Here is a 12425-nt window from a genome sequence, read left to right on the forward strand (position 1 = left end):
TTTATAGTGCCCTATTTTGAATTGTTTAAGTATAAGGCTAAGCAGAGAGAGCAGCTGATCTAATTGATTTATCTTTATTGTCCTCACTTGATGTTATTTGTGGTGAAAGGCAAAGGGTCATTTAAACCTGCCAGCAAGTGAGCTAACCCTTTTTTTAAATAAAAATCAAACTTAAAGAGGATCTCACTTAACGTAGAGATTCAAATCAGACATGTTTATAGACGAGTGCAAAAAATTTAATGATTGTCTCGCACTGATGAATGAGCGAAAGCCATATTATTACACAAATGATAATTATCCTACATCTGTCAAAGCTGGCTTGGTGTATATATATATTGAAGATCGACAAAAGACCTCACTATAGTAGGACATGTATGCTTGAACCATTTAGTTTTTGGTCAAGACCTGCTTTTTTCTAGTTGGGAATTGTGAAAGCTGGAAACTCTGAAAAAATTGTTTTAAGAGAGGAATTTTTGTTATCACTTGAAATTTTTAACTGTAAAGTATTGTATGTATATCGAATTGCAGATCCAGTGAGAGTCAGAAGTACAAAGTCAAATACCATTTGCACATCACCAAGAGGTACAATCTGATGAGTAACAGGATATCTGATCTAAAAGCTTGCCAGGTATGCTTGTTTTCATAAAAATATAAAAAACCTATTTTTTCTGAATCATGTTATCCCATAAAGTAAAGCTCCATGATGAGATAAAGAGCGTGTATAGTGACTGCACTTCGGAGTGCTGATTTGTCTAGTTCAAATTTGAACTAGACAAATCACTAGACAAATCAGCACTCCGAAGTGCAGTCACTATACACGCTCTTTAAGAGCTAAATTAGCACTTCATTTTTTAGAGTGTATTCTTTTGGATTCAAATTCACCAGTATTTCCATTAATATCAATGCATACTTATTGTCCATGTCTCTTAGCTATATTAATCATACATAAAATCACTTTAAAACTCAGTTACTCTGAAGACAGAAATAAAAAAGGACAAAATATTTCGATATATATTTGAATGGGTTTTCACACTTAATAAAAAAAAGTTATATGAATAATGATCTATAATAGTGATCTATGATTTTTATCTGGCAACATAAGTTACTACATGTGCATTTTCTAAATAATATTGCATGGAAGAGTAGGGGCTCATAAAAATTTTAAAACTTCTAAATTAACTGGACTAGATGAGTAAGAATAATTTATATCAGCAGCTCATTTTGTTCCTTTCTCTTTTTGTTTACTATGCAGGTTTCACAAGCTGTTTGAGTATCACCAGGGCAGATCAAGAAGAAATATGAAGGCCAGGTTCATAACAAGCAGTTTCTTCATTGCAATTACAGATTTAAAAACTTGAATGAATTTAAATAAATGTGTCAATACATATTGAATGCTGCTTAAACTACACATCTGTTGAAAAAAAAAAAATTGGAGTATAGATATTTAGGTCCATAGGTTTCACACAAGATTAAAATATTTTTCAAAGGGCACACTTATCCCCCCCCCCCCCTTATTAGTGTTCTAATCATCTACATGTAGTAATTATAGTAGTGAAAGCACTTTGAATAATATTAGTAGTTTGAAAGGGATAGGTTGTATTCTGGTAATCTAAACAATGCAGAATGTGCCTTTACTGAGGTCTTGGCTATGTAACATACATGCCTACAGACATATAAATGGTGATAAGAAATAATGGATTTTCATTGAATAAAATGTGCATAATAAAAAACAATGTGACAGAACAAAGGGCGAAGAAATCACTCTCAGTCCTGGACCCCAATTCATTAAAGGGGAAGTTCACCCAGAAGAAAACTTTTCAGGAAAATCCGTTAAAAAGTAAGAAAGTTATTAGAGTTCAAAGTTTTGGATTTGTGATGTCATAGACGAGCAGCTGCCCCATGTGTTATGTGATATAACATGCATGAATTTCAAATTTTGTATGGTTCCTGATGACTTAATTTTGTTTTCTATTCATGATTGGGCATGAAATGATTTGTCTATTGATACACAAAAGGTAGGGTGAAAACAATTTTCAATTTTCTGAGAAAATGACATTTATTTGATTTTTTACCATTCGCTATGTGTGAATGCTGCTAGCATATGTCGTCACAAATCAAATAATTGAAATTCTAATAACTTTTAATTATTTGATGAATTTTTCTCAAACCTTTGGCAATATTTTTTATTATTTTTTCTGCGATTTTTACAATAAACTTTTGGTCAGGGTAAACTTCCCCTTTAAGACTAACCACTATTCTAACTTTGAAATTCTGGTAATTACTATGGAAACATTAAAGCAACAGATCAAAATTGGGGTTCCCATGCTAGTTGCTAGTTACATTTGGGGCCAATTTACCATAATTGAAGTCCTTATGAAACAACCTCTATGTATTGCTGGACATTACTGTTGAATTCATTTTCTGTGGGAAGTGAAAAGTTGCACTATTTTTTTTTGTTTTTAATCTCTTTGTTTTTGTAACACTGTATTGTCGATGTCCCATATAATGAATTAGATTAGCTCTGCAAATAAAAGAATTTGCTGGAAATAGAACACAGCTCTAGCAGCACTTCACAACAATAGACAATAAGCAACTTTATTACTAATTTTCTAATGTGCAGATTTGGGAAGGCACTCTTTAGAGAAATGTGGCAATGTGCTTCCCTTTTTTTATGAAGTGTCCCCGATTAGATTAGCATGCTATTTCTTGTCAGCAAATGCTGAAAAAAATTATTTGATATTTGAGTAACTGACTTTGAGAGAGAGGTATATCGATAATCTTTTTATTAATGGCATCCTTGATGCCCCCCTTATATTGACTATGTAAGGTTTATCAATAACTATGTGAGTGAATATACATACTTATTTTTTTCATTTTTTTTCTCTAGATTTTACAAAAAAATACATCCCCTCTCATGTAATATCCTTGCAATTTCTGTTGCACTCATTATAGGCATTTTGCCGATGTAATTTGATGCTTTGGTGAGAAAACAGAGAAAATTTTTTTTTTATCATGTATTCAAAAATTTATTAATTAATAAACATTTTAATTTGAAATATTACTTTCTAATCTTGATATTCGTGATTTACTTAATCCACCAATTTATATTGCGTGAAAGATATGTGGTGATGATATTGCTACAAAACTGTGTTGTGATGAAATGGCACTGAAGATTACTTCTGTATGACTGGAATATAATGGTGCTACTGATTGATTGATTGATTGATTGATTCTGTATGTCGGGTATCCATGGGTATAATACTAGTACAACAGGTATTTAGTATCAAAATAACATGCGTGGCAAGATAGCCCATAAAAGCCATTGCAACATGGCATACTGTGACATTCAGGTGCAGCCGAATTAAAGACATGAATGAGTTTGATTTAAAAGTGGGATAGAAATAAAAATGAAATGAGAATGATTGTTTGCTCGCATGATTATGTGGAATGTGTGTGTGTGGAAGAGGGGGGGGGTGGAATCGATAGAGAAATATAGGGGGTTGGCAGGTACAAAATTTTTATTTTATTTGGAAGTGACCTTTAAGATAGCCTTGATGAGAGCAAATACATGAGGGGGGGGGGGTACTGGGCTCTCTTTTGCTCCCATCCCAAACTCAGACTTTTAAAAAAAAATCTTCATAAGATTTGCACCAGATTGTTCATTTCAATTTCAAAATAAAGACAAAATGACCTGATTGCTCTCTTGCTCAGATTTTTCTAATCATTTTAAGTATTTACCCCACCCCCCAAAATAAACAAATATTTGTGGCTATTCATGATTTGGAAGTGACCTTTAAGATAGCCTTGATGAGAGCAAATACATGGGGGGGGTACTGGGCTCTCTTTTGCTCCCATCCCAAACTCAGACTTTAAAAAAAAAATCTTCATAAGATTTGCACCAGATTGTTCATTTCAATTTCAAAATAAAGACAAAATGACCTGATTGCTCTCTTGCTCAGATTTTTCTAATCATTTTAAGTATTTACCCCACCCCCCAAAATAAACAAATATTTGTGGCTATTCATGATGTGTAATGAAAATAATGGGTAGTGATGAACACCTGATGAATGGAGCAAGCAGATCCCTAAGTTCAATCCTACTAATGAATCTCTTATAAGCTTCCAAAATGTCTTCCAGGGAAATATCTAGCAAATAAATAAGTGAATTAATTGATGTAGTAATAAGCGCGAAAGAATTAAAAATATAAGATGAATAAACAACTGAATACCTTGAGGGGGGGGGTGAACGGGGGAATGATCAATGATATGAATTTACCAAAGACGCGCAGCTCTATATGAATACCGGTACATTTCATATTCAATCACCTCGCGTATTATGCTAATTTGCGACAATTTGCTTATTTGCATATTTTTACGCTGTGCGCGCAGGCCAATTTATGACCACGCCTCTGTTTCGCTGGTGTGCCATGAAATTGTGGTGTCCATAGCCTTGTACGCGAAAAATGGGAGCAGTGTGCACTTTTGACCTTCCAAAATTTCCCCATGTCTGACCGGATGCAGAAGCGGAGTTTCCACCCCCTGAACTTTGCACGGGTACGTACCGGTACACGTGCATGGACTCGAGATACCGTGTAATCCTCAAAATAACAGGAGAATCTATAGTAGTTGTTTTGAATTTGCAAAAATAGTGACTGCACTTCGGAGTGCACTGATTTGTCTAGTTCAAATTTGAACGAGATCAGCACTCCGAAGTGCAGTCACTATACACGCTCTTTAAAGGACAAGTCCATCCCAAGGAAAATTTGATTGGAATAAAAAGAGAAAAATCCAACGAGCATAATAATATATATCACTGAAAAGTCATCAAAATCGGATGTAAAATAAGAAAGTTGTGGCAGTTTAAAGATTCACTTAATTTCACTAAACAATTCTATGCACATCCTGGTCGGTGTGCACTTGAGTGGACTGAAAATTTTGCTGATTGTAAAGTTATTAAAATTATACTGGACAATATGCTTCCCGCCTTGCGTAAACCATAGAGCTATCAACAGCTATCTCTGTTAGCTCTATGCGTAAACTAATTACCCAATATTTTTTACAGTGCATAGTTACGAGGGAGTCTATAACTGATTGTCGTGTATATGAATGATTTCAAAATTTCAATTTCACTCAGACCCGAAGGGCCTGTCGATTATGTCAGGAATGAGTGACCACTGCCACGGTGGAACAAGATACGTTTATCGGACGAATTGCAACAGAGGAAATCCCCTTTCAAAAAGTCAACCGGGCTTAGTCATTGTGGCTTAGAATAAAGCTATACACGTATAATGTTTGCCGATTTTTTTATTTTTATTTTTAGATTTCTCGATATACCAAAGTATAGCATCGCTTTGTGTAAGGGCGCATGGCTGGAGCATTTTCTTATGGTCTGACACACTACTCAGTGCCCACCCCATTAAACTATCGTGGCACCTCAATGGGATCATGATTATAGACAGTCTGTTGGATTTATTAACTTCAATGCTTACTACTTATGTAGTTTATATACTGCCACTTAAATTCCACAGTTTTCTACTTATTATGAACATTCATTCTTACCCTATATACCCGTTACTCTTGAAAATTTATTTTAATCAAGGCTAAATTGCTTATAAATGGCGCATGAGATTCACAAGACACAATGGTCCTCACTGCATGAGGACTCAGTGACTTATGGAACTCTATACCAGAGTTTATCGAAAGACTATATCGTCCCTTTCTCATTCAAGACAAACGTTCAATTCAATTCAATTCAAATAAACATTTATTTTCCTCCAGTTTACAAAGTTACATTCATTATTGTTCACAAGAATACACTTCAAATCAATTTCTATAAAGAATATAAATATAAACAACTTATGTGTAAAGAGGAAGGCGTATGTCCCTAGAAGCATAATGCTTGTGGCGGGATACGCCTGTGGACAAATATATACAATACACAAAATACAATACAAAGATAAGAAGGGCGAGGAAAGGAGAAGAGAAGTAGAAAAGAAAACGGGAAGAAAACGAGAGAGGGAGAAGTGAGCAGGAAGGCGGGCGGGCATGAGTTACCGAGTACCGAGCAAGTAGAGCGTACAACAATGTATGATGGAGAGAGGGAGAGATAAAAATAATAATGCCGCAACATTTGCACATTATTCATGTTAACTTAAGATCAAAAGGAATGTAAGGTATTAGGATATTCAAGCATAGGATGATAAAATTGATTTTTTAATCTTAAATTTTAAGCTAGTTGCTGACAAGGATTTTTTTATGTAGTCTGGAAGATCATTCCATATTTTCGGGCCAGAATAACGGATGTTGTGTTGAAAGATAATCTTTTTGTGTTTAGGAATATATATTTGGTTATTTGTTCGGGTATCAAAATGATGTATATTTGATACATGCGTAAAGAAATCACGAAAATTTTCTGGAATTTGAGAATTTAAACACCTGTACATAAAATTACATTGCTGAAGTTTATTGATGTCGTTAAATTTCAGCAGTTTCTGGGAATGAAATAAAGATTTCGTGTCTGTTAGTGGTATGATGTCGTTCACAGAAATTATACGCACAATTTTATTTTGAAGGGAACATAATTTTTTAAGATGGGTTTGGTATGTGTTAGCCCAGACCAAATTACAATAATAAAAATATGGCAAGATTAGAGAGCAATATAATGTACGTAGGACCGGTTTTGGAAGATAAAAGCTTAGGCGATATATAATTCCGATATTTTTCGCTACCTTGTTTTCAATTTCATTTATGTGATGTGACCATGTTAAATTACTGTCAATGATAATACCAAGAAATTTTGTATTTTCAACTCTGGGAATAATTTGGTTATTAAGCCTAACTTCAACATGATTAAAATCTATATGCCTTGTAGAGTTACGGAAAATAATGTAATTGCATTTTTTGTAATTGATTGTGAGTTTGTTTGCACTGAACCAATTACAGACATTACTCAATTCGGTATTAACAGTTTCACACAAGTGGTAAAGATTTTTATCAGAATAAACTATTGTAACGATCCCGCAACAAGGATCGTGACGTAAACAATCAGCCCTGCGCCTGACTATTGTTTACTCATTATTCATAGCTGTCGCGAGAACTCATTCAACCGTGAGTATTATGTCTTTCGGTTATTATTAGAAATTACTTGAGATTTCATATTCCAAATCAGAAAATGATTAATGTATTAGCTAGTTTGTAAATGAGGCCTGAGTTTTTAATGAAGAAATGTTAGGAGATAAGTTGATTTGCAGTTTTTATGATCGAATTGGTGTAGATATAGATTGAATAATTCATCGCTGGCTGTGTTTATGAACGTACATAATTTGCATAAGAGCACAGCCGGCGTATTTGCATAAGTGCGGATGAGCGTTTGGAATGCACAGTACGTCCGATCGCAGCGCTGGTCGATTTTGATAGATTTTTGACTAATTCATATCTTTTTGAGTATTGATATGAACGGTTCTGTATATATTTCAGTGCAAAAAGATATATCCTTTTGGAAACGTATCGACTTATTGAATGTTTTGAAGTAATAAACGAGAAATTGTGAATAAACTGGCTTCGATAAAGCACAGTTCGAGTTCTCTGTACATTATACGCTGCGCGTAGACGTGTGTGTGCTATCCAAACCCGCTCGGCGCACCGTTTTCACCTACGTCCGCAATTTGTCCATATAATAAGATACGTTTAGTCGCCGGGGCTGGCACAAATAACGGAAATCTGACTGCGGAAGGCTTGCCACGGGGAAGACTTGGAAAACTTGGAAAGGTAAACAGACGCAGGAAACAAGCCTATAGCCAAGGCATATAGACGCTGGAAACCTCGATATGAATTAAGTCCCTATATTGACCCGTATGTTTGAATATGAGAATTCCCCAATAGAGGTCCAGATTAATAAAAGTATAGATCTTGCTATGATATAAATTTTCTTAATAATTATTTTGGGCGAGCGACCTGAAGTAAATAGTCTAGGAATCAATCTCTTCGTATATATCGACGCCGGAATTAACAGACGTGGAAACGAATGTCGAGACTGGGAAGCTGGAAATAGAAGTTTTTCTCTTAAGCTAGACGCCGGTTATAGATTTGGAAAATTCTTATACTTGGATGCCCAAAATAAAAGTTTAATAATTAGCCCTTATTTCTCTGATAACAAAAACATCTTAGAGCTTATCTAAATATTAGACATTGTTTACCTGTAACAGTGGCGAGTAAAGTACATGTATATATATATTTATGTAATTTAAATAATAAAGTGCACCATTTTTCTTTTTGCCATTGAAACTAAAATCTGAGTCACAAACCCCTGTGTCTTAATTTCTTTGCTGTGTACCCCCATAGTCATATATTTTGACGAAACGACCCTTAATTGCAAATAAACTATAGCGAGCCGCTCTAGCATTTTCTTCCACTCTTAATTATAATTATCTTGGAAACTGCATGCTCGGAAAATATTGAGATAGACAAAAATGGAAATAGAGAAAAGCTCAGGTGATCCACCACAGACTGAACACCATCCTAACGTAGAGGTCGGAATGGAAGAAATAAGCGAGAGCGGCGGCCGCTACACCATGTTTGTATCGTCAGCGTACATGATAAAGGAAAGAAGGTTTGATGAACGATATATGTCATTGATAAATAAAATGAATAAGAGCGGGCCTAGTAATGACCCTTGTGGAACTCCACATGTAATTGTCCTATATTCGGATTGAACAGAGTTATATAAAGTACATTGCTTACGATTTAAGAGGTAGCTAGAGAAAAGATCAAGGGCAGTCCCACGAATACCATAGTTATTTAGTTTAGTTAAAAGTATAGTATGATCAATCGTGTCAAAGGCTTTTGACAGGTCAATAAATATTCCAATCGCGAATGAATCGCGTTCAAAAGAGTCAATGATTTTATTTGTTAATTCAAGGACAGCCAGTTCTGTTGAATGGTCACTACGGAAACCGTATTGAGATTTAAAAAGACAATTATTTTTTTCAAGAAAATTATAGGTCCTTTTGTAAATAACCTTTTCCAATATTTTGGAAAAAATAGAAAGGACTGATATGGGCCTGTAATTATTAACCTGTTCTCTATTACCGGTTTTAAAAATTGGAGAAATTCTTGCAGTTTTCATTTTATCTGGAAATATCCCAGACGCAAGTGATAGATTAAATATATGACACAAAGGTTCGCTTATTAATTCGATTACAAGTTTGACAATCTTAGGAGAGCAATCGTCTAGACCCGGGGGCCTTGTTATTACCAAAACGCATGACAATATTACATATTTCACGTTGGGTTACCGGACTGAAAAACAGTGATTTAGAATTTGGTTCAGGTAGATACGTTTTGAAATCTGTATAATTTTGAGGAGTGGTGTTAGCTAGCCTAGGACCAATTTCAACAAAGAAATCATTAAAAGTATTTGCTATTTGGAGTGGGTCTGTCGATACACTTCCATCACAAACTAAAGAGTTGGGGGTGGTTTTTCTATTTTTATTCAATATTGATTTGATCAATTGCCACGTACGGTTTATATTATTTCTATATTCTTCAAATTTACATTTGTAATAACATTTTTTAGCCTGTCGTTTTAAAAAGTTAACGTTTTTAAGAGAGTCTTTGTATTTAGTTTCGTTTCGAACTGTTGGTTTATGGATATATTTTTTATAAAGACTGTTTTTATAACGAATAGTTTGAAGCAATCCATCGGTCATCCAGCATTTAAGTTTAATTTTCTTTCTAGATGTTTTTTTCAATGGAAAATTACTATCATACATTGCACGGAATTTGGTTATGAATGTTTCATATGCTTGATTCGTATCTTGCATATCTAAAATGTCACCCCAATTTGAATTTTCAATTTCATTTTTAAATTTCGCAATATTGTATGCAAAACGTTAAATCCATTATCAGAATATTTGAAGTAAAATTTCAGTGTCAACGTTTCAGTTACCATAGAATAAATTTTCCCATGATTTATTCCGTTCCATGACATTTGCTCTGGCGACAATTGCTCCGATGGAAAATCTGTATATTAAGGCCAAATATATTATACCTCTCTTAACCCAAACCCTAATCCTTATATCTTGGGGTTACATTATTTCTGAACCAAAAACTCTATCATATAATGTCGTGAGATATTAAGACCGAAACAAATAATGTCGTGTCACCGATACTATCATAATCTTCCTTTGATTTTTTTTCAATAATTAGTTCATGAACATTATTTTTGTTGGGTTAAAGAATAGCGAAGAATTTCTGGATGAGGGACGAAATCCTGCAAAATTTTGATTTGGTCTTTATAGTTTATTTGCCGGCCATGTAGAAGGTCCTATTGTAATAACAACAAAAACAACAACAGCAAGGAATTAAAGGTATCGTCTATATCTTCTAAATTTTATTGCAAAATCATGAACTGCGAAATTATTTTTGGTCATATTTTTGGTTTCTTGCCAATAATTGATGATCTTCCATGTGGTTTTCATATTCGATTTTACTCTTGAGCATATCGCGGAATAAAAAATCTTGCGAGTAACTCGTAGTACATTATTTTTGATATATTTCTACAAGTTTATCAGTTAATTTAGTTTTGAATAGAAGGGTTCTTTAAAACGCCTAGTATAGTTTATTTCTGGTATAAGTCCATGGATCGCAGAATTGCTTTAGCAATCCATGGCATTTTGCTTTTCTTTTTTTTTTACCGTGAGATGATATCATAATTTTTTTCTTTTATCTTACGGGGTCTGCAATTTTTTTTTTAATTTGTGTATGCAATAATAATGAATTAGGCAAATGAAATACATCGAGTCACTATGTGCAAGATCAATTCATTAATCAATGAATGCATTAATTTTGTTATGCATGGGTATTAAAGTAATTGCAGACAGTTAATAGTAACTTATTTTGATTGCTCATGTAAAGTATTTCAATAATGTTATAATATATTGCACTTTTCATCTTTGTGTATAATAGTACTTATTGCTAAAGCCATTGGTAACCATTTTTTGTTTTCGTACATTAACCAATAAAAGAATCCGTTGAATTTAAATGATTCTTTCACAAACATTGTCGATTTAGGTGTTTTTTTCTTTTGTTATCGCATAATAGAAAAAATAACCAGAGTATCGAATATCCGATGCGGATCCGATGTAGGCCTTCATGCGATTTGTGTGATAAAGGAATGGTAAATAATTTGTTTGATTTTAGGTAATACCGAATTTCAATGTATTTATTTAATTAAAAACATAAATGTAAGCCATATATATTCCTTAGAAAACAAATAATTATGGAATCAATCTTGTTAGAAAAAAAATGTATAGTACTTTGAGAACAAATTGAATTGATTTAGAACATTTATATTATTTATTCATGGCATTTTTTTTCACTTTGTTTTCTTTAAGAATTGTTGATCACAATTTATTGTACGTTCAAACCAAAATGTAATTATGGTGTAATTTGACTTAATACCGCTTTGAATTTACGATCATGAATGTAATGTTTTTCTATGTTCAAATTTGTTTGATGAGAGAAGAACTTATAATAATCCACTGGTAGTATATCTCTTTTTTTGTATTTGAAAAAAAAAAGACGTCGATAGGTGTTGATGACTGTCATGCTGCACTTTATCTATGTGGCCGGGATATCGAAATGAATGCATAGTGTGAGCGAATAAATCATGTTTATTATTTTTGGATAACAAGTCAATGTTAAAATCCTCCATCAAAATATATTTGTTTCCCTTCCCTTGTGATATTGTGATAGTATATAGGTATGTTTCAAGGAGTCACAAAATAACTTTACTTTGATATATAACACATGGTGTACTCAATTTTGAAACCGTCATTTTTTTCGAATTTCATCCACATTATTTATGAAGTTGGTTTGTTGGTAATTATAATTGAGCCTGTACCCCTGTACTCGTAATATGCGCAATCGGCTTAACTGTAAAAAAAGGGTTAACCCGAATCTTGTGCTCCAAATTGATGTATACAAATGATACCCATCTATTCGTTTTAGGCAGGATCAATCCTGTGTCTTTCATGCAATTTCAGGCTATAAAGGACATTTATATCGGACCGTATCTCTCCTTACACAGGGGTGCAAATCTTTGGAGAGTTAGTATGAAAGAACTTGTGTGATGTTTAATCAGATCCTTTTATCCCACAGTTACCATAGTAACAGCTTCTCAGGCCAACAAACGTCAAATTCTAAACCAAAAAATTGTCGAAGTGTCGAACACAAAAACCAAAAATAAAGAGGATGCCATACTCATGTTATGTGGATTACATCATGAAAAGTTCTTTTGTCGGACAACGAATGTTAATAATAAAAATGCAGGTTTGGGATAAATTGGCGGAGGAATTTGATATCTGTAAAGATGCTGCTGCCCCATATAGGGGTGGATAAAAGATATATCCCCAAGTCCCCCCCCCT

Source organism: Lytechinus variegatus, chromosome 7 (genome assembly GCF_018143015.1).
Source record: "Lytechinus variegatus isolate NC3 chromosome 7, Lvar_3.0, whole genome shotgun sequence".
In the NCBI taxonomy this organism is placed as follows: domain Eukaryota; kingdom Metazoa; phylum Echinodermata; class Echinoidea; order Temnopleuroida; family Toxopneustidae; genus Lytechinus; species Lytechinus variegatus.